This window comes from Triticum aestivum, chromosome 7D, assembly GCF_018294505.1.
Source record: "Triticum aestivum cultivar Chinese Spring chromosome 7D, IWGSC CS RefSeq v2.1, whole genome shotgun sequence".
NCBI classification, from domain to species: domain Eukaryota; kingdom Viridiplantae; phylum Streptophyta; class Magnoliopsida; order Poales; family Poaceae; genus Triticum; species Triticum aestivum.
In genome coordinates, this window is record NC_057814.1 from 21,170,215 (window position 1) to 21,194,320 (window position 24,106).

At 46.6% G+C, this 24,106-nt stretch overlaps 1 pseudogene; it reads right to left on the reverse strand.

Annotated features, from left to right (window-relative positions):
• LOC123170651 (disease resistance protein Pik-2-like) overlaps window positions 1-12,801 on the reverse strand; it is a 32,187-nt pseudogene extending 19,386 nt beyond the window's left edge.
• Window positions 12,802-24,106: the final 11,305 nt, after the last annotated feature.

Consider the following 24,106-nt stretch of genomic DNA (forward strand, 5'->3'; position numbering starts at 1 on the left):
TTCGTGGTGTCGTGTTCATGGTTGAGGACCCCGGATGCTCTTGTAGTGCTAGGGGTGGTGTGGCTGCGCTCAACGCCTATGTATCCTGCCTTGGATGTGTGTCTGTGTTGTGGTCGCGTGCGTTTGTACGGGGTTGTGGATGATTGTTGCTTCATATATAAAGTGGGGCAAAAGCCTTTTTCGATAAAAAATGGTTTATTTCTCCAAGCATATCCTTAAGCATCATGTATTGTATAAGGTTTTAAAAAAGTTGTAGGGGTTCTAAATCTAAGAGCATCTGTAATATCTTCCTATCCTATAGAAAATTGCTTATTTTTATCGTAATATTTGCTAATCTTTCGATCGTCTGGGGAAAAAAAATCAGATCCGTTGAAACGTTAGTGGCGGGACAAGAACGGCCAAGAGACTGATACATCCTAGGCTAGGTTGAGGGGAGTTAGACCATCTCTAGTGGATGGCGTATATGGAGGTGGATGCTAAATATACACGATCAAAATCAAAAAATGTTTCCCAGTGGATCGTGTATCAGGTCGTGTACCTATATACATCGCCCCCACGAGCGTACCTGGCGTGGGACTAAACACGACCGAACCACGCTCGTGGGCTCGCGAACAGAAGGGAAAAGAAGAGAAAAAAGCCTCCCGCTCCCGCTCCCGTTCCTCTCCAGCCGCCTCCCCAAGGTCGCCGTCGCCCCTCTCCGGCCGCCGCCCAAGCTCGCCGTCGCGTCTCCTCTCCGGCCGCCGCCCAAGGTAACCATTTTTTTCCTTTCTCGCGAGCGGGAGCAGAGGGGCGGTGGCCGCACGCCCTGCAGCCCGATCTGGCGGCGGCGCCGGTGCCGGCGCGCGCCCTGGTGAGAATAGAGGGCGGGGACGGGGGGCTAGGCGACGAGTGGGGGCTGTGCGGCGAAGCGGTGGGGGGGGAGGGGGGAGATGCAGGGGCGGTGGCCGGGCGCGCCTGTCTGCTGGGGCGGCGGGACGAGCGGCGCCGTGGGGAGATGCAGGGGCGGCGTCCGCACGCCCTGCAGCCCGATCTGGCGGCGGCGCCGGTGCCGGCGCGCGCCCTGGTGAGCATAGAGGGCGGGGACGGGGGGCTGGGCGCCGAGTGGGGGCTGGGCGGCGGAGCAGTGGGGGGAGGGGGGAGATGCAGGGGCGGCGGCCGGGCGCGCCTGTCTGCTGGGGCGGCAGGACGAGCGGCGCCGTGGGGAGATGCAGGGGCGGCGACCTCTGGTGACCGGGCTGGCCTCTGCTGGATCCTCTGCCTCTGGTGACCGGGCTGGCCTCTGCTTCCAGGTCCACAATTTAAGAGGCAATTTGGGTAAATGGATAGTAAAATTGATCATATGCACAAAGCATAGCTCTTTGGAAGGAGAAGAAAATAATTTTTTGCTTGTCAATTTGATGCCAGATTGTGGTCTAAAATAGCCGTGCATTGGTTGCTTGCAGATGGATGCTGACCAAAGCTTCTTGGACACCCTTGGTTTTGGTTACACACAAACACAACCAGAAAGTCCAATTGGAGAGCAGGCAACTCCATCAACTCAGCATCAAGCAACACCATCAACGCAGCAACGTTCTGCAATAATAGAGAAAGGAAAATCCAACAAAGGAAAAAATTGGTCTAGTGATGAGGACAAGGTTCTCATAGCAGCATGGGCAAATACAAGTTTGGATATTGTTGGGACTGATCAAAACCGAGATGCTTATTGGGCTAGAATTTCAGAGTACTACAACACACACAAGGAGTCGTCATGGCCGGAGCGTAATCCTAATGCAATCAATTGCCGTTACACATTGATTAACAGAGAGACCTCCAAATTTTGTGGTTGCCTTCAGCAGATTTTAAATAAGGAAGAAAGTGGAAGGACTATAGCAGAAAAGCTATGCGCAATATTCTACTTCTATATGTGATGTGCAATATTTTATATGTGTTGTGCATTTGTATATGTGGTTGCCTATCTTGTACTTCTACATGTGATGTGCAATATTCTATATGTGTTGTGCATTTGTTAACAATATATTTACATGTGCAGACAAACGATGCACACATTCTGTTCAAGGAAATGGATGTTAAAAGAAACGGCCTTTCACATTGATGCATTGCTATATAGAGTTTGCAAAGTATCCAAAATGGCAGACAAGAGAACTTGAAACTTCTCTTAAGAAACAAAAGAAGACCATTGATGGAAGTCCAGGCACAACCACCAATGATCCGTCCGATGCATCCTCGGTACGCACTGATGCAACCTCGATACACACTGATGCTCTTGAACATGAGAAAAGACCTGATGGTGTTAAGAAGGACAAGAGAGGTAAAGCTGATGAGAATGCTTGCAAGCTGTCATTAGAAACTGTGTGGGCAGCAAAGCAAGAGAAGGATGAGATCAAAGAAGCGGCAAGAAATGCTCGCTATGCATAGCAATTTGAATTGCGAAAAGAGGAGATTGCACTCAGAAAGAAGGAGGATGCACGAAACGAGAGGGAGGATGCACGGAGACCAGTTTGAATTAGATGAGAGGGTCATGCTGATCGACACTAGTGGTATGACTGATGTGCAAAAGCAGTTCTACCAAGCTAAGCAGAATGAGATCCTTGCTCGAGGCCTAGAGTAATGTGAGCTATTTGATATGTGAGCTATATGAACTATTTACTGCTTTCCGCTAGTTGCTGTATGAACTATTTGATAACATCACTCATTGCATAAATATTTTATTGATAGCTACAAATTCATGGATTACATCACTCATTGCATAAATTAAAACTAGATGAAAAGAAATGGATTACAGACTTATAACTAGGACATCACTCGTTTCCAAACTTTTGCCACACATGGTCAATTAGATCAAGTTTAAGCTGATCATGTTCACCTTGATTTCTAATCCGGTGAGTCATCTGAATAAAAGAGCTCAGTTGTTCCGCATGAGTATGAGAGACCGTGACTCTTTCTCCCATTGCCTCAAAAGTGCAGCTTTGCCGACCAGTTTGTCGCTCCTCTTCAACTATCATATTGTGCATTATGACACAAGCTTTCATGACATCACCGATTTCTTTACGTTTCCATCCTTTAGCAGGTCCACGAACAATGGCAAAACGGGATTGAAGAACTCCAAAGGCTCGTTCCACATCTTTCCTAGCCCCCTCTTGCCTCTTGGCAAAAGTTTTATGTTTTCTGGTATCTGGAGCTGGTATGCTCTTCACAAATGTTGCCCACCGTGGATAGATACCATCTGCAAGATAATACCCCATTGTGTACTGATGGCCATTGATGCTATAATTCACTGGAGGAGTTTGGCCTTCAGCTAGCTTTGTAAAAACAGGAGAACGTTGAAGAACATTTATATCATTCAGAGACCCTGGTAAACCAAAATAAGCATGCCAAATCCAAAGATCTTGTGAAGCAACTGCTTCCAAGATCATAGTGGGCTCGCTGACATGGCCTTTAAACATGCCATGCCATTTTTTGGGGCAATTTTTCCAACCCCAGTGCATGCAATCTATGCTCCCTAACATACCAGGAAATCCTCTTTCCTCCCCTATTGCAAGTAACCTGGCAATGTCTTCTTCATTTGGAGATCTCAGGTACCTTTCCCCAAAAACTTCATAAACTTTGATCACAAATTTCTTGCAAGACTCTAAATTAGTAGCCTCAGCGGACCGGATGTACTCATCAGCACCATCAGCTGCTATTCCATATGTTAGCATCCGCATTGCTGCGGTCATCTTTTGCAGAGGATGTAACCCAAGAGCTCCAGAAGCACTTCTTTTTTGAGTAAAATAACCATCATAATCATGCTCAAGTATACTATCGGCTATGCGTTTGAACAAATTACGGGACATCCTAAATTTGTGCATAAAAAGTAAATGAGACAGGGAAATGAAAAAAGGGCTAAAGCAGAGAAGTGTAGTAATTACGAACCTTCGTCGAAACAAATGTTCGGGATAGCGAGGAACTTCTTTGAAGTAGTCGTCCCACAGAAGAACAAATCCGGCATCTCTTCCTCGATTGATTGTTTGACGTCCATGCTTGGAACCGCCATGGCGTCGAGCGTTCATCCTCTCTTCCTCCTCGCGCTCGGCGAATGCTGCAAGTATGAGTTCATCGTCGCCAGATGAAGATGACGAAGAACTCATGTCCAAAGTGGATGTGTTCATTGTGTTGCGTGAGAGACGATAGAGAAATCTAGGTGAGAAGAGAAGTCACAGATAGAAGTGCTAGAAGAGAGATGGTAGGGGTGGTTTATATAGACTAGAAATACGACCGTTGAAAATATAGCCGTTTGAAAATATAGCCGTTGGAAATATAGCCGTTTGAAAATATAGCCGTTGGAATATACACGTCCAAATTTACACGTTCCACTGAAAAACTGAGAGGTGTATATTTTAGCAAGGTGTATATGGACGTGTATATGGAGATATACACGTCCAAATTTACACCATCCACTAGAGATGCTCTTAGAGGTTGACTGTTTTTGTGTGGGAGGTGTTGTCGAAGCCGGAGAAAAACATGAGTTGAGGCAGCGATAGACCAATGTTGGAAGGCTTTTGGGGGGTCGACATTTCGTTGAGAGTGTGGGCGCCATTAAAGTGGAGGACACGGTAGAAACGGGCTAGGGAAGCTCTAAAGTTATCCGTTTGGAGCTAATGCAATTTAGAAGGGATGGGACGTGGGAGTCTAGAGTCTAAATCCCACCATTTTATTTTACAGGGGAGGGGTGAGAACTCAGAGGGAATTGATTTACATAGAACATCTTGACCCTTCATCGTGACTTATGTTGTCATCGTATGGGTAATCCCTTTATGAACTCCTTCTACGTCATTGATGTTTGTGTATTTCAGTTTTAAATCTAAAGTTAATCTCCTGAATATGCCATGTTCAATGCATGGTAATTTTGTTTAAATCTAAAGTTAATCTCCTGAATATGCCACGTTCAGTGCATGGTAATTTTGTCATGGGTGCTAATGCCTGTGCTTGCATTGATCTGTGCGACTATTTATGTTCGCTGTAAACAATGGATGTGAGCAAACTATAGCGCTCTTTGATGCAAATAAAAGCCTCTGTTTATATGTAATTTTCCATGTCATCTCATGTTAGCTAAAAGACTTAGTTGTTATTCATCTCATGTGCACAGGATGTTGACGTTGCATTTTTTTTTCGAAATACATGGTAAATGTTCAGTTATATGCATTATCAATCTGTCTTGTAGCATTGACGGAAGTCAAGATGCTAACACTTTTGAGATTTTGAGGATTTGAAGTCGGATGTTGTTTCTTCCGAATACAGTCTAATTGTTTATTATCCCAATGGTATATCATATTATTTTGTCCTTCATCTTTGAGGGAAGTATGATGCCTAGGGCTCAAATATTTTTCTACATGTTTCCTATTTAACAACTTCCCTGATTTCTCAAAATCATGTCTAATGGAGTAACCTCTGCTGGTAAATTTACTTTGAGCAATGGAGCAACTTGCAGGTTGTATGTGAATGAAGTTCTTCCATATATTAATTAATTAATTTTAAAAAGATCTGGTCCTAAAGATTTATTTTCCTATGAACTTATTCTATCTGCTTTGATGTGCCCTGACAGTTTATAGTCTGAAACATTACCTGTATAATTTTTTGTCTGCTAAATAATACAGTACAAGTTAAAGAATGCAAAAAAATTAGTTTCTTTATTCTTTGCTTCGCCTTACTGGATTTTACTCAGCTAGATAGCTACCCCATACTGAAAGTATGTATGCTTGTTTCTGTACATAAGCAGGGCTGCATGCTCCATCCTCCAGGAGTCCTCCATCCAGGATATGAATTGTTAGGCAAATCTATGTAGAGTGTGGCAGACAGTTATACATAGAGGTACCTCTGGTGACGACTGATCCATGTCAGGATATTATTGTTGTTATGAAAGAGACATGTTACAAGGAAAATGTAAATTCGTTTATTTCAATGGTTGATGGTTAACATGATTCTCTTGCTCTTCTCCTTAATCATGTCATATTTCTTATACCTTTTCTTCTCTAACATTCTTGCATGATAGCTAGCTAATCACAATGATAATAGTATCTAAAATTCTAAATGTTCTTTTATTCCAAATCTATTAGAGGTCAAATGATATCTTGTATGTTTTATTCCTGTAGATGTGCCAAGTTGTAGGAAAACTTTGTTATTTCCTAGGATTCAGACATGCCCCAAAGCCCCTTTCTAATGGGTTGCACATCTTATTGCTTCAGATAGCAAATAGAAGGTCACACTCACGTAAACTTAGATTATTGCAGAAAAACAGAAAATTACAAACCATCGTCAATCTGCACTGTCAACACATTAACAACTACGACAACTTGATTAGTGCGCACAATACTGCCTCAAGAGGTCCGCCCGGGGCGCACCCCAGCCACTAGTGCTCTTTAATATGGAATGGAGTGAGTAGTACATGTAAACAAAAAAACTGAGGTGTTGTTTGGCTCTATATATAATTTTTTAGAATCTCGATAGCAATTAAAGTTAGGTCAAACACGACATATGATTGATGCATTGATGATTTAAATTATATGTTCATTACAAATTGCCACTGTACTCCTAAAATATTATATCATCATAAATTATTACTCCCTCCAATCCATATTACTTGTCTCTCAAATGGATATATCTAGCACTGAAAAACGTCTAGATACATCTGTTTGAGCGACAAATAATATGGATCGGGGGAGTACATACTTTCTCTGTTTTAAGATGCAGTGTGTACATATTATTCTAAAAGTACAGATTTGCAAACTTTGGCCAAGTTAGAAAAAAATATGTACATACAATACCAAATAAATATCACTAGATATATCATGAGGCATACTCATATTGTTCTTATTTAAACTTGTTCAAACCCTACATTGCTTGAGTTTTGTAAAAATCTATACACACTATATTATGGATAGAGAGTATGTAGAGAGTGTACGATACGGAGAACTATGCACATTGGTGTTCTTATAAAATTCAACCTTCGTAAATTATGACCAAGTGTTTAGAGAAATTATCCACACCTACAATACTGAATATAAACTATATGAAAAGGTATTTCATAATGAATTTAATGTTATGGATTTGGTAGTCTAGACAATCATTAAGTTTTCTATAAATTTGGTTAAAAAAATTCAATTCTTGACTTAATAAAATCACTATAGGTCAAATGGAGGAAGTACTTTTGGCAGCTCTAAATATGCATTGGCGATCAAAGTTAATTCTGGTAGTACATATTTTGAGTAGAGAAAAAAGTAGATGTACCTCTTGTCCTTGAGAAGCTCCTTGAGCGTTTTGGCGAGCGTGTCCGAATCCATGTGGTCGATGTCACCCGCAGAGTCTTCTTCCTTGATGCCTTTGTCATTTCCCGCCTTGGGCTTGACGATCTGCTGCAGCACGCGCTTGAGAAGGCCCCCGACGTTGTTTCGGCCGTCGAACGCCTGCGACACGGAGACCTGCGCCTGGCGTTGGAACTGTGTGTCCAGCCGCCGGCACACCTCCATGGCCAGCGTGGTCTTCCCGAGCCCCGCGAACCCGACGATGGAGAACACGCTGAGCTTCCGGTCAGCGCCGTCACCGACGATGTCGTTGCTGTCCACGGCGCCCTTCACCCTCTCGGCCAGGGTGCTAGCCTGGTCCGTCATGCCGACGAACTGGTCGGGGTGGTTGGCGGCGCGCAGTGCACAAGCGGAGGCAGCCGACCCCGTGGAGACGGGGGCCAGGTGCGGCGAGCGGCGCAGCGCCTCGCGGCTGACGCCGTACCGCGCGTGGCGCTCGCTGATGATGGCGGCGCGGGCGCGGAGGGCCTCGATGTCGCTGCTGAGGCGGCGGCGGAGGGAGAGCGTGGTGAGCACGCGCCTTAGGCGGGCAAGGAAGGCGTCGCTGAGGAGGCAGCGGATGCGGAAGACGTAGAGGTCGACGCAGTCCTCGGCGTCGTAGGCGAGCTCGCGGACCTGCTTCATCCACTCCCGGACGAAATGGTCCACGGCGCTCTCGTCCGCCTCGGACTGCATGCGGAGGATGGCGTTCATGGTGGCCAGCTCGTCCCTCAGCTGGGCGACCTCGCTGCCCACGCCGCGGAGCTTCTGGAACTCCGACCCCACCAGCTGCCCAAAGGTTGCCCACAAGGGCCTGCGCCACGCCCTCCATTCTTCCCCCCCTCTCTCTCTTTCTCTGGCTAGTTTCTCTGGAAGGGTGGCATGGCAATGGCCTTTTGTTGTTGGATGTCGGGACGGCACTAGTAGCTGTGGATAGCTGCCTAGCTTGATAGAAAAGTGATAGATACTCCCTCCGAAAAGAGTTTTCTAAACGCTTTTATATTTCTTCATGGAGGGAGTAATATAAAATGCTCTGATATTATGAGACGGAGGGAGTACTATATTACTATATGTCATGCATGACAACAAATAAGATTATCTAAAATACTAACATATATAATGCTATACATGACGGAGGGAGTACTTCCAAGTGTATTTCTTGCGGAGAACAACCATGAAACTGAGTCCCTCTCATACAATTCCTCTTCTATTGCCTTTTATCATACAAATAAGGGCTAAATCTCCCGTAGAGTCAATCGACAAACAATAGATAAAAGAATACATTACTAATTTTGAATATGTACTGATATGCTATACGGTGCAACATGAGATGTGGCTAGATTGAACACTCCTTTTCCACAAAGAAAATTAGTGAGGACGTGGCATTTAAGGAAGATACGTAGCGGGTTTTCAGAAAGTTGTCTATTTACTAGTCCTCTCTTCAACGGTGTGTGTGTGGGTCTTGTGGGTAGCCAGATCAACCGGTTGCCTATCTTTGTGGGAATGTTGTAACAATCTTCGTCTGTATTTGTGTTAATTAACTGGGCAACTCTCTGCTAACCTTTTTAATGAATCAGCCGTTGAGGGACCGCACTTAAGAAACAAAAAGAGGTAGTAGAATCTGTTGGATTCTTTTAGGGTATTTGGGACAAAAGGATGTATTTTTAATAATCTGTAGTGTGCTATCACTTTTCAAAAGAAATTCATGGTAAAAGCAATATAGTTATCAAGGAAGTAATTACATAACTTCGGTAGCGAAATTAAGTTATCTCTATGCCTTTAAGAATGTGCATGCTCTTATACTTAGTACCTTGTCTTAAACAACAGATAATTAAGATGTCGCCCTTGCTTATATGGGTGATCCACTGGGCTAGTTTGTCCTAAATACCTAGTGGTTGCTAGATGACAACATCTCGTAGGCATAAAAATAGTACCGTGGTCTTCGTCATTCATTTGGCACATATAGCTCATCTCCCGATCGCCATCAATTGCGAGTAGGCTCTACTAGCATCTTTTGGTCAATATACATTAATTTGACTTAAATTTACAAAGAAACTTTGCTGGTCCGCTGTCTTGTTTAGGACTACATATTTAGCGAGGAAGGTGCGTCTTTTGCTCGTTCCCTGTTTTATACAGTCAATTGTAACTAATTGGTTCATGCATACACAAATAGGGCAACTTGTTTCGGTTCCTGTAAAATAAAGAGGAGATGTATCGACATCTAAGAAAGAGTAGTACAATGCACTTGGCATTTTTGATATCTTACTCTCAATTTTGAATTACTGTTTCATGAGACTTGGATACATATCAAGCAATGATGAAAGAGAAAGACTTCATAGGGTGACCAAATATATAGTTCTTATTTATGTGTACTCCCTCTCCTTTCCAAAATGTAGTGCTATGCAACGAAAATTTTCTATTCCCTGCAAAAAAAACTTTGTTGACTTGGATGCAATAGCAGTAGTGGAGATTTGCGAGCATGGGGCCATGGCCCGATGGTCGCTGGCCTTTCTGGCAATAATTGGATTGACAGAAAGATTGGTTGCATTCAAGTGCTACAAACCGTGACAAGTTACTACTCCCTCCGTCCGCGAATAAGTGTACTTCTACCATTTGTCCTAAGTCAAAGTTTTATAGTTTTGACCAACTTTTAAAAAAAGAGTAGTAATATATATGACACCAAATTGATATATTATGAAAACACATTTCAAAACGAATCTAGTGATACTAATTTAGTGCCATAAATGCTGCTACTTTTTTCTATAAAGTTGATCAGAGTTTTAAAACTTTGACTTAGTACAAAAGTTAGATGTACACTTATTCACGGACGGAGGGAGTATGTGCATGCATGGAAGGCCTCACATTTATCTGACCTAGAAAGTGACAGCAATAGCTATCTGGTTGATTTGTGGCAAACCTCACAAGAGGCCGCCCCTCGTCATATTAAGTGTATCTAAGTGTAGGCTATATTGCTCTAGAACTGAATAATGATTGTCGTGTGTAACATATTCCCCTCTTTGCTCGACTACTATATGTAGAGCTCCCAATTATTTCACTACGGCCTTTGTCTACTCTGTCTTTACTTTGTGCTATATTTTTATGTAGCTACCGATGTTCGGTACTTCGATGTATGTATATAGCATGAGATAACTTATTCTGCCATTTTTCTTGTACCTGCCTGTAAATGGCACCAGCTAAGTGTAGGCTATATTGATCTATACAAATGGTTTCTCTGGTGGTTATAGCCATAGCCGTCAGACCGCGCTGCTGTTCTAGTATATACAACTGTGTTGCTATTCTGGCGTACACAACGGATGGCCGGACTGGCAAGGATGATGCGGATCTGTTTCCTGAAGATGGGTCAGCGGTTCGATGATGATGGTGGCTTCTAAAACATGTGCATGTGGTGTATGCTTTAGATTTGCTGCACCGGCTGTAGGTTCCGATACGCTTTGCTGATGGATTGGCGACGACACCGGTTTTAGATATCAGAGTGAGAGCACTCCACATTATTGAGTTTGTAGGTGTGAATGCTGGATTCGGGTGGCTTGATGTATGTTGTTGTCAGACCTTTGTTGAATAACTAATAAAGATGGATGTATGCATCGATTGATGCAGAGGCTGGGGTTTTAACCTCCTTTTCCAAAAAAATGCTCGATGAACTTAGACGTGAGCACATCTAGTTAAGCATTACTTCTCCTACCCAACAAAACTTCTAAGCATTTTACTTAACAAGTATCGAATGGATCACTAGATGGCATTTCAACAAGCAAGTTGTAACACATACAACATGTCCCATGGGCGTTAAATTAATTAATACACATTAATTTTATCATTTGGTAGCTCTACTAATTGCCATTGCCAGCAAGCTATACTCCCATCCGATATACATGCCCCCCTTGTGTTTTGACAGTAAATTTGACAACCACTTTAACTAACAAAATATACGAGTTAGATACCCAAAAAATCATACTATTAGAACTGCATTCAAAGATATTTCTAACGGTAACACTTTTAAAAGAAACATAACGCATACCATTAGATTATTACAGTTGTCTTACATGTTTGAAGGAAGACTCGATCAAGGTAGCCACCAGCAGGCCATCTTAAGTTGTAATGACTAAGTGTTCTCTACTCAAGTCTTTCTGTTTTAAAAAGTCAACAATAACCATTAATTGGTCCTTGGTAGTTAACCATCATAATTTAATATAGTACATGCATCGCTCGAACCGAAGCCCTAATAATGTCAGCACTCAACTTTTTTTTAGAAAAGAAGGATGTACCCCGGCCTCTGCATCTGGACGATGCATGCAGCTATTTTATTTATTATTTGCAAAGACCATACAAGGTGATACATCAATAAGCCTGAAACCACCATCTTGGCAACGCTGTTGCTACTCCTATCCCTTTGATGAAGGTGTGCCGAATGTTTAGGCCTAATACCAAACAGACATCGCACCAAAGCCTAACATCTAAAGCCGGATGGCCCATCCAGGCCACTACCTGGATTGGGTCACACGCCGGTTTGGCACACTCCCAGTGAGCACCACACGCTGCGAGGGCCGTCACCTCCATCTTCCATCGATCCATCCTCAGAGCAGAACTGATGCACCGACCTTGCCAGGCCTCTCTGTCATCGATGCCACCATGACGCCAGATAGTTTCCTCCTCCTACGTGAGTCCATCTCTGTGCATCAGACGCCTAATCTACACTGCGCCATGCTACCGAGATCCGCTGCCATCAATGCGTAAGCTGAAGCACCGCTCCACCAAAGAAGCCTTCCACTGGTCCCTCGGCCTGTGTACACCTCCAAGGATGACGCCCCCAAGAGGGAAACGACACCAGAGTGCCGCCGTCATCCGATCTACTGATCTAGGGTTTCCCCCGGAGGTAGTAGAATGTGGCCTTGAACTTCTCCATGGCGATGCCTTTAAGAACGGAACGACGCAGACAGCGTCGCCACCGCCGGCCTTGGCAGCTAGCTGAGAGCAGGTTTTCACCCGGATCTCTTCGAAGAGACTCCCTCAAGCATGTTGTGCACAGTTTGCGTCCATCTGTGCCGGGGCCTGGATGAAAGGATTCTGGCCGCCGCTGCCTGACCGGCCATGACACCACCAGGATACCTACAGTCGGTGCCACCACCGGCCCGCGTGCTGAGCCGCAGCACCGCGCCATACCAGATCTGATGCACGGAACGCCGTCCGAGCCCGAATCTCGCCCCACCACCCGCACCAGCCGCAGCCCGCAAGGACCCAGATTGGGCCCGCACGGGCAGCCAAGATCGCGTCCGCACGCCTGTGACGGATCTCCCATCGTGGCGACGCCGCACCGCCCGCCAGTGACCACCGCTGCCATGATCGAGGACGCCGCTGCGAAGACGAGCTCCGGACAGTCACCAGCCGCCTGAGATCTCCCCATCAAAAGAGCAGCCGACGAGGGGCACGAGCCCCGCCGCCGCCGGAGCCCCGCTGCCACTGGCTCCATGCAGGCTTTGCCTGCCGGAGGCTACCGGCGACAGCGAGGGGGTGGATGGGATGGGTGGGGCGAGGAGAGGCCGGGGGAGTTCGCCGCCCGTGTCGCCCCGGGAGGGAGCGGCGCGGGCGCAGATGGAATCGTGGCAGCACTCAACTTGATCATGTTGGATAAGTGAGCAACTAGTATTTCCTGAGGGCCAAAAGCCATTACATATATATGTGTGGCAAAGTGCATACAACCCCTCATACAACGGGGATATACCGAAAAGGGACTATACACATCTAACACCCCCCCCCCCCTCAAACTCATGGTGGATCAACAACACTGAGTTTGGAGAGGAAAAAGCCATGCTGCGCTCGAGTCTGTGCCTTCGTGAAGAAGTCCGCCAACTGTAACTCAGAGGGCACATAGTGAAGAGCGAGAATCTGATCCTGCACAGCAGCACGCACAAAGGGGGCATCCACACCGATGTGCTTGGTGAGCTCATGCTTCACCGGGTCACGCGCAATACTGATAGCGCCAGTACTGTTTGACAGTAAGGGAGTCGAGGTAGTAGCAGACACACCAAAATCCTCAAGTAACCACCGTAACCAGATCACCTAAGCTGTCAACATAGCCATGGCTCGCAACTCAGCCTCTGTACTCGAGCGAGAAACTGCAGTCTGTTTCTTTGTCTTCCAGGCAATAAGAGAGCCACCAAGAAAGACACAATAAGCAGACAGCGAGCGTCGATCAGAGGGATCACTAGCCCAGGTAGCATAAGAGTAGGCCTGGAGCTCAAGAGAGCTGGAGCGGGGAAAGAAAAGGCGCTGAGAGATTGTGCCACGAAGATATCATAGAACACGGAGGAGATGACTATAGTGGACAGAGGTGCGGGCGGAAACAAATTGACTCAGGATGTGGACAGGATAGGAGATGTCAGGACGCGTAACAGCAAGATAGACAAGACTGCCAACAAGATGACGATAGCGAGTGGGATTAGGAAGAGGGTCACCATGAGAGGCACGAAGATGAACATTGAGCTCCATAGGAGTCACAACAGTGCGCTCATCACCGAGAGCAGCGCGAGCAAGAAGATCCTGAATATATTTTTCTTGAGAGATGTAGAAGCCATCAGAGGTCGAGGAGATCTCAATCCCAAGAAAGTAGCGAAGTGGACCAAGATCAGTCATGAGGAACTGATCGTGAAGGCGAGCCTTAACAAAGGCAATATAGTCAAGATCGTCACCAGTGCTGATCATGTCATCAACATAGAGGAGGAGAAGAGTCCGACCATGAGGAGACGTGTGAACAAACAATGCGGGATCATGATCACTGGGCAAGAAACCAGCGGCAGTCACCACAGAGGCGAAGCGCTCAAACCAGGCACGAGGGGCCTGTTTAAGACCATAGAGGGAGCGGCGAAGTCTACAGACCATACCATCAGGAGCGTAGTACCCCGGTGGTGGCTGCATATAAAGCTCCTCACGCAACTCTCCATTGAGAAAAGCGTTCTGGACATCAAGTTGAGAGATAGACCACTGACGAACAGAAGCCACAACAAGAAGAGTGCAGATAGTGGTGATGTGGGCCACAGGAGCAAATGTCTCATCATAATCGCGCCCCTGCTCCTGCTGAAAACCACGGGCCACAAGACGAGCTTTGTAGCGCTCAAGAGAACCATCAGAGCGAGTCTTAATCTTGTAGACCCACTTGCAGGTGATGGGCCGGACACCAGAAGGAAGGGGAACCAGATCCCATGTGCCAGAGCGCTCAAGGGCAACAAGCTCTTCGGCAATCGCAAGCTGCCATTCAGGCTGAGTCATGGCAGTCCGATAGGAGGTGGGCTCAGCAATAACAGAGAGACCTTACTGATCAGGGGAGTAGCGATCAGGCGGGGGGCGAGGCCAGGCACGGAGGTTATGAACCAGGGGAGGCGTAAAGGGAGGTGCACCAGAGGTGGAAGGCGCGTCAGAAGAAGCATCCTCAGAACGAGGGCGACGAGTATAGTGGAGAGGAAATGTTGGGAGAGGGCGACGAACTGGAGATGATGGTGGAGAGGTGGAGGGGGAGGATGGGGAAGATGGTGTCGGTGGTGAAGGAGAGGGAATGAGAGGTGCAGGAGGAGGAGATGAAACAGGAGGCACATAGCAGGGTGTATCAGGGAGAAGAAGAAAAGAAATATCGTCCACAGAGAAGCTTGAGGAAGAAGGACGAGGGTAGTAAGAGCTAGACTCATCAAAGGTCACGTCACGCGAGATGCGCAAGCGAAGACCAACATGGTCCCAACAGCGATAGCCCTTGTGCTCATCGTTGTAGCCAAGGAAGACACACTCAACCGACTGAGCAGTCAGTTTGGTGCGTTCTTGTGGGGCAAGAAGGACATAGCACACACATCCAAACATACGAAGAGCTGAGTAGTCAGGGGAACGACCAGTGAGACACTCCATAGGAATACCACCCTGCAACGCAGTCGATGGCTGAATGTTGATGAGATAGGTGGATGCCGAAACAGCCTCAGCCCAAAAGTGGGGTGGAAGGGAAGCGACAATCATCAGCGCACGAGCCGTCTCAAGTAGATGACGATGCTTACGTTCGGCAACGCCATTCTGAGCATGAGCACCAGGACATGAGAACTGCGCAAGAGTACCCTTTTCCGCAAGAAAACCACGCAACAGCTGGGAGATAAACTCACCAGCGGAGTCAGCACAAAAAGTACGAATGAGCGTGGAAAATTGGGTGTGAACCATGGCAGCAACACGTTTGTATATAGAGAGAACCTCGCTACGATATTTCATGAAGTAGAGCCAAGTGTAGCGAGAGAAATCATCAATAAACAAGATATAGTAGCGATGACCACCTTTCGAATCAAAGGGAGCAGGACGCCAAACATCAGAATGAACTAAGTCAAACGGACGCTGAGATACCGACTCACTGGTAGGATAAGGCAACTGGGTCTGTTTGCCAAGTCTGCAACCATTACAATGTAAAGAAACATCTCTAGATACAGACCCTAAGAGGCCGTGACGAACTACAGAAGACAGGCGAGAGCCACAGATGTGACCAAGGCGATGATGCCACTGTTGGAAGGACGCAGACGAAGAGGCAGCAAGAGCATGGGAGCTGGCAGGAGTGGTGGCAGCGGAAGGAACATGAAGCTAGTCAACCTCCCAAAGGCCCTCTGACTCACGGCGCCGGGGGCCAGCACCAACCAAAGCCTTGGTGCGACGATCCTGAATGGAGCAAGAGTCGGTATCAAGAATGACACGACAACCAGAATCAGTAAGTTGGGCAGCGGAAAAAAGTTTCATGGTAAGGCGAGGAACATGTGAAACACTAGGAACAGAAAAAGATGGAGTGGAAAGAAAACCATGACTAGCAACAGGAAGAGGTATGCCATCAGCGCTAAGAACATTAACAGGCGAATCAAGAGGTCGGAGAGAAGATAGCACATAAGAATCAGAAGACATATGGAAGGAGGCTCCAGAATCCAAAACCCACGAAGATGTACTTGACTGTGTAGATGCCTGCGGTGGTGGAGAAGTGGATGCAGTCACAGCAGCAGCTGAACCAGTCGACGAAGAGCCTGAGGAAGCCAAGAGACGTTTGAGCCTTAGAGTGTCCTGGTCAGTAAGTGACGGGGTCGAGGAAGATCCAGGAGTCCCGCTGGAAGAGGAGCGCCGCTGGTCTCGCTTCTTCTCACGGCAATCAGACTCTGGGTGACCTGGCCGAGAGCAGTAGCCACAGAAGGTGTCACGGCGCGACCGGCTCCTCTCGGTATAAGCAGGGCGACCCACCCCCCTGAAGGTGTGGGGAGAAGCGTGGGGCGGTGAGCCGAGCAGACGACACAGGAGCCCGAGCGGCCAACACAGACGGGGCCACCAGCAAACCAGCAGAGCGAAGGCGGGTCTCCTCAGCACGAAGCTCGGCAAGCACCTCCGAGATAGGAACACGACCACGAGCAAGCAAGTGAGCACGTCTGGGCTCAAACTCGGAGCGGAGACGAGATAAGAACTCATGGACCCACTGAAACTCCAGATCAGACCGAGTAGTCTGACAGAAATGACAGGTGCCACAAACAACTATCCGAAGAGAGTCAAGCTGACGCCAGATGGCAGAGCACTGTGAATAGAACTCATTAACAGAGGAGTCACCTTGCTGGAGTGCGTGCTCCTGACGCACCACAGATAGGTAGAGAGCATCGCCAGAGGGCTGATAGCGCTGACAAAGATAAGACCACATCACTGCAACTGTGCCAAGTCCCATGAATTCCGAGGCAAACTGAGGGAGGACACTCGCAGTGAGAACAGTAGCAGCACGCGCATCGTCATTGCACTACTGAGTGTAAGCAGAGAGATCATCACGGTAGACCGAAAGAGCATCGGAATAAGCAGATACCTGCTGATCATAAGCATCAACTGCAGCAGCATCAAGGGCCTTTGCGGCATCCCGGTCAGCCTGAGAAGCCTCAACAGCAAGTACCGGCGGCACCGGTGGAATTGGGGCCACGGGCGCAACAGGGCATGGCAGACAGGGGACCTCGCCAGAAAGAACACCCCACAGAAGAAGACCACGCATATGGATGCACATGAACCCCACAAACTCAACGTAGTTGGTGCCATCGAAGATCACTGAGCACCGCGGAATAGCAACATAGCCGGAAGAAGACATGAGGAAACTCTGCTTTTCTCCTCTCTTTTTTGGGTCAACTCTCCCCGATCTGGATCGGGGCTGATAGCCTCACGCTAGCCCGATGCAGCCCGAATCGGGAGGAAGGGGGAGCCCAGGAGGAGGGCCGGCCCTGGGCTGCACCTGCGGTAGTGAATGGAGCAGCGGTGGCCAGTCGTATGCGGAGCAAGACGAGGGCACAACCAGGGCGCGCTCGGGCGGAGAGGGCACGGCTTGGGCGCGCGTGGAAGGAGCCGCGGCAGCCAGAGGCGCGGCCGGGGCGCGGCCTGGTCGCGGCCTGGGCGTGTGGAAGGAGCCGCGGTAGCCAGAGGCGCGGCCGGGGCGCGGTCTGGCGGGGAGGGCGCGGCCTGGGCGTGCGGAAGGAGCCGCGGCAGCCAGAGGCGCGGCCGGGGCGCGGCCTGGCGGGGAGGGCGCGGCCTGAGCACGCGGGCTCGAGCAGAGCAGCAGTAGGAGGGCTGCCGGGCGCGGAGAAGGTGGCCGGCGACGGGGAAGAAGGTGGCCGGCGACGAGGAGGCTAGGCACGGAGCTGCAGCGTGCGGGAGAGGAAGAGGAACCTGGCAACTGATACCATGTTGGATAAGTGAGCAACTAGTATTTTCCAAGGGCCAAAAGCCATTACATATACATGTGTGGCAAAGTGCAGACAACCCCTCATACAACGGGGATATATCGAAAAGAGACTATACACATTTAACAGATCATACATTATTTGGTGCACATTACAGGGTAAGGCCAGATCTATCTGATAGCCAACTTGTTCATCATTTGATCTTATCTGACTCGCCCGGTTGACAAAACCCTGTAATGACTTGTTCAGACTTGGATCGGACAGTTTGGTGGTTGGCCGTTTCGTTCTTATCTGACTCTCAAGTTGGAATTAATAATTTCTGTAAGCATTGTTAGGCCTAGATCCATCTCGACCGATGGGTGAAAGGGTAAGACTTCACAAAGTGACCCAACATACAAGTTCAGTCTTTATTATGTCCCTGTGTAAGACTTTGAACGCTTAAAAGTCTAGTTCCGTCTTCTCTTTCCCAAGGACAGGTCTCTTAGATTCACTGTTTTTTAGGTGTTCAATTTACACCTTGGTGACCATTGCAATCTCAACACCATAGAAATTTTGTGGAGGTGGGGCCTCCCAGCTGATTTTGCATTTCCTTCACTTCACAATGCTGATATTGTACCGGCCCAGTGAAAGGCACACCATACCAAAGTTGCGATGGTACTTCTTCTCTTGCCAGTTCGTTTGGTTTGATGAGTTTTGCCATGGCCGTCCTTTGTAAGAAGTGGTTTTAGCAACTGAAGCATTCAGACAGTGAATGCCATAATAAACATTCAGACGGTTTAAACTTACCAGTAGTTAAGCATTGCCATCTTGAGAGTTGAGCCACTGTCAGCCAAGGGGAACTATTCTATTTACTCGATTGATGGTGCTTCCACTGACATAACGAAACGTGTCCAGTGGCTACCATGGGACCAAACCGGATGCTCACCAGTTTATCTACTGGAATCAAATACCATCGCTAAATTCCAAAAAGCACACGGTTAGCCATGCCTGTGGCACAGCTTTTCATCAAGAGATAAAAGAAAATAATGCACATTTTAGTACTCCCTTCGTTCCAAAATTCTTGTCTTAAATTTGTCTAAATACGGATATATCAAGTCATGTTTTAGCACCAGATACATCAGTATCTAGACAAATATAAGACAAAAATTTTAGGACGGAGTCATTAGTGATCACCGTAGGTCCATGAACGATGAACAAAGTTGAGCATCTTGAGTTGCTTACTCTGTATCGTTTTCCCTGTTAACCGTGTGCTTTTTGATAATCATTCACAAATTTTAATCAACCATCATGGTAAATCTTCATAGGCCATATATATACTACCTATACAAATAGAGATTAGACAACTCAAAAAATAGATTAGTCAACTCGAAAAATATATTAGAGACATACCTTCTCCTCTACTATGTAACCGTAATCGTGCCCTAACAATACGATCTCGTCTCCCAGTTGGCGTGGTCTCATGGGAGGCAGCGACTAGATATCTCTGGCAGTCCAACCCTCCTCCTCCTCGAGGCGGCACCAAGCAGGCACAGTAGATGGATATCAAGCGTCACGATCTTTGATCTATTATCACCCTCATGTAGCATAGTCGCTTCCTATTAGTCCAGTTTTTCTCACAAATTGGGCACATAATTTTCGGCTTCTGGATTAAGGAAGGAAATTAAGAGCGGATTTCTTTTCATAACTACACCTAATTAATCGCATGCAATAACTTCTCTACAAATCAATCGCGGACGAGACTTGCCTGCTCCCCGCGCATGCGCCCATCTGTGCTCCCGCGTAAGTGGCTTGACTTGATTGGGACAAAATAAGGCCCGGCCCCACCCCTTTAAAATCAAGGGGGAGAGATGATTAGATTAGAAAGGAAAAAAGAAAAAAAAGACAGACGTAGGATGAAATGGGAGCATGGGGAGGGAGCAGGCAAGCCGGATCCATCAATCGCAAGGCCCTCAATTGTAGCACGAAGGAAGGAAAGCCAGGAAATCAGGGAAAACGTTGTAGGTTCCCATTTTGAGTTTGAGTACGTAAATAAATTGGAATTCTAGGGCAAGGCTCTAGGCCAATTAACAACAGAATTGGGGGCCCCTTGGCACCTGGGGGCTCGGGGCGGCCGCCCCTGCCCCCCCCCCCCCCCCCCCCCCCCCCCCCCTCAAGGTTGGCCCTGAGTGAGAGCACTTCACATTATCGAGTTTGTAGGTGTGAGTGGTGGGTTCGGGTGGCTTGATGTATGTTTTTGTCAGACCTTTGCGGAATAATTAATAAAGATGGATGTATGCATCGATTGATGCAGAGGCTATGGGTTTTAATCTTCTTTTCCAAAAAAAAATTGCTCGATGAACTTAGACGTGAGCACATCTAGTTAAGCATTACTTCTCCCACCCAGCAAAACTTCTAAGCATTTTACTTTAACAAGTATCGAGTGGATCACTAGACGGCATCTCAACGAGCAAGTTGTAACACATACAGCATGTCCCATGGTCGTTTATCATTTGGTAGCTCTACTAATTGCCATTGACAGCAAGCTATACTCCCATGCGATATACATGGCCCCCTTGTGTTTTGACAGTAAATTTGACAACCACTTTAACTAACAAAATATAGGAGTTAGATACCCAAAAAATCATACTACTAGAATTGCATTCAAAGATATTTCTAACGGTAACACTTTTAAAAGAAACATAACACATACCATTAGATTATTACAGTTGTCTCACATTTCAGAAGGAAGACTCGATCGATCAAGGCAGCCACCAGCAGGCCATCTTAATTTGTAATGACCAAGTGTTCTCTACTCAAGTCTTTTTTTTAAGTCAACTGTAACCATTAATTGGTCCTTGGTATAACCATCATAAATAAATATAGTACATGCATCGCTCAAACCGAACCCCTAATAATTTGAGCACTCAACTTGATCATACATTATGTGGTGTACATTACAAGGTAAGGCCAGATCTATCTGATAGCCAACTTGTTCATCATTTGATCTTATATGACTCGGCCGGTTGACAAAACCCTGTAAAGAGTTGTTCAGACTGGGATCAGACTGTTTGGTGCTTGGCAGTTTCGTTCTTATCTTACTCTCAAGTTGGAATTAATAATTTCTGTAAGCATTGTTAGGCCTAGATCCGTCTCCACCGATGGGGTAAAGGGTAATACTTCACAAAGTGACCCAACATACATGTTCAGTCTTTATTATGTCCCTGTGTAAGACTTTGAACGCTTAAAAGTCTAGTTCCATCTTCTCTTTCCCAAGGACAGGTCTCTTAGATTCACTTTTTTTAGGTGTTCAATTTACACCTTGGTGACCATTGCAATCTTAACACCATAGAAAAATTGTGGAGGTGGGACCTCCCAGCTGATTTTGCATTTCCTTCACTTCACAATGCTGATATTGTACCGGCTTAGTGAAAGGCACACCATACCAAAGTTGTGATGATACTTCTTATTTGCCAGGTTGGTTTGGTTTGATGAGTTTTGCCATGGTAATCCTTTGTAAGAAGTGGTTTTTAGCAACTGAAGCATTCAGACAGTGAATGACAATAAACATCTAACCCTAGAGGGCAGACGACCTTCTTTGCTTGGTACGTACTCTCGGGCAATTCATTGTCCTTTGGAAGCATATTCTTTATCATTACCAGCAACTTTCCAAATCCCTTGTCAGATACACCATTCTCTGCCTTCCATTGCAGCAAATCCAGTATGGTGCCCAGCTTTTTCTTGTCAGCTTCGCAATTCGGGTACAACAATTTCTTGTGATCCTCTAACATGCGCTCCAACTTCTTCTTCTCCTTTTCACTTGCGCGGTTTCTCTTTGCATCGGCAATGGCCCGACCTAGATCATCAGCGGGCTCATCTGATGCCTCTTCTTCAGCTTCTTCCCGCATTGCCGACTCAGCTTCTTCCCGCATTGCCGGCTCAGCTTCTTCCCCCATTGTTGTACCATCGTATTCAGGGAACCCATGGCCAGGATAGCTGTCGTCGGCCTCTTCTTCTTCATTGTCTTCCATCATAACCCCTCTTTCTCCGTGCTTGGTCCAAACATTAGTGGGGCATGAAACCGGACTCAAACAGGTGGACGTGAATGGTTTTTAACTTAGAGTAATTCCGATCATTCTTACAGCCAGCACATGGACAAGGCATTAAACCATCCGCCCGCTTGTTTGCCTCAGCCGCAAGCAGAAAAGTATGCACGCCATTAATGAACTGGGGAGAGCATCGGTCATCGTACATCCATTGCCGGCTCATCTTCATTACACAACACTGAAAAGACCAAATTAATACAAGTTCATACATAAAGTTCATACAACACTTAAATGCAACATACAAATAACTCTCTAACTAAAGCATTTAAATGCAACAACAAATGCGATCAAGATCGCAACTAAGGTAAATTGATCCGACAGCATAATGATGCCAAGCCTCACTACCAATGGCATATTTTCCAATCTTTCTAATCTTCAAGCGCATTTTCTCCATCTTGATCTTGTGATCATCGAAAACATCGGCAACATGCAACTCCAATTCCATCTTCTCCCCCTCAATTCTTTTCAATTTTTCTTTCAAATACTTGTTTTCTCTTTCAACTAAATTTAACCTCTCGACAACGGGGTCGGTTGGAATTTCCGGTTCACATACCTCCTAGATAAAAATATCTATGTCAACTTGATGGGCATAATTTGTCATAAACACGAAATGCGACAAATAGTTTTAAAAAAGAATATACCACATCCGAATCATAACACGGACGAGGGCCGACGGGGAAGGATATCAAAACCATGGCACTATGTATAACTAACAACGTACGGGTAAGATAATTATACAAGTAACTATATATCTAAATCACACAAACATGACTTTTTTATATAAAAAAGATAAGAACAAGAGGCTCACCACAAGGTGGTGCCGGCGACGGGTCAGTGCGGACGATCGACGGTGGTTAGGACGGAGACGTGAAGGCACTAAGTAAACCACACCTACATATGCAAACTAAGAGTTATTTTGAGCTCAAATTGCAAATAAATCAAGTAAACTACCACATATAATTCCTCCCAAATTACTAAAACCCACAAATTAATCACTATATAAAGCATTGCAAGAGCTAATCTAGCAATGAGAGATGAAAGGACAAAGTTGCTAACCTTTGTGATCACTTGAATGGATGGGGGCCTTCAAATCTTGACAAAATTTGGGCAAAATGTGTGATGAGCTCGAGGAAGAGGGGAAGAACATAGAGGAGAGGGGAAAGGGGAAGAACAGAGCGAGCTCGATCGCGGGTGGACGAAGGGTTTATATATGAGTACCTTTACTACCGGTTCGTGGCACGAACCGGTACTAAAGGTGCTGGAGGGGCCCCAGTCTGACAACATCCTGCCACGACTCTCTTTAGTACCGGTTCGTGGCACGAACTGGTGCTAAAGGTTCGCCACGAATTGGTACTAATGAGAGCGGCCCGCCTAGCCATTGGAACCGGCACTATTGGTCACATTACTGCCGTCTCAAATACAAACGGGGACTAATGAGCTGAACATTAGACCCTTTTTCTACTAGTGCGGATATGCTTTAGTTTAGTTATGCATTGTTGGTTAAAGTTGAATGGGCAGCCGAAGTGGAACCTTTTCATTGCCAAGACCGCCGCACAAGCCATCAAGGAAGAAACCGGTGACCCTACCGACCCAACCCAAGAACCACCAAAGAAGGTTAGAAGAAATTTACGGGGCAAGAAGTGGGAGGAGGAGAGGGCAAAGTGAGAAGGTTCGGCGGCCAAGCTGATGGGGAGGTTTGAGAACATCTTGGTGAAGAAGAAGGAGGCATGCGTGAGGCGCTCGAACATCAAGGAGGAGAGGTTCAAATAGTTGATGGAGGCGACAAAGAAGAAGATCAAGCTCGAAGAGAGGAGAACCATGATCGAAAAGAGGAAGGCTGCGCTCGAGGAAAAGAGGGTGAAGATCGCCACCAATGCGGAGGACATCAAGATGTTGACCTTGAATGTCAACTCTTTGGACGCCGGCGCTAGAATGATTGTGCAATCCGTCCGCTACCAGATGTTGCAGCGGCAGAAAGATGAGTTGGCGGCGGCAA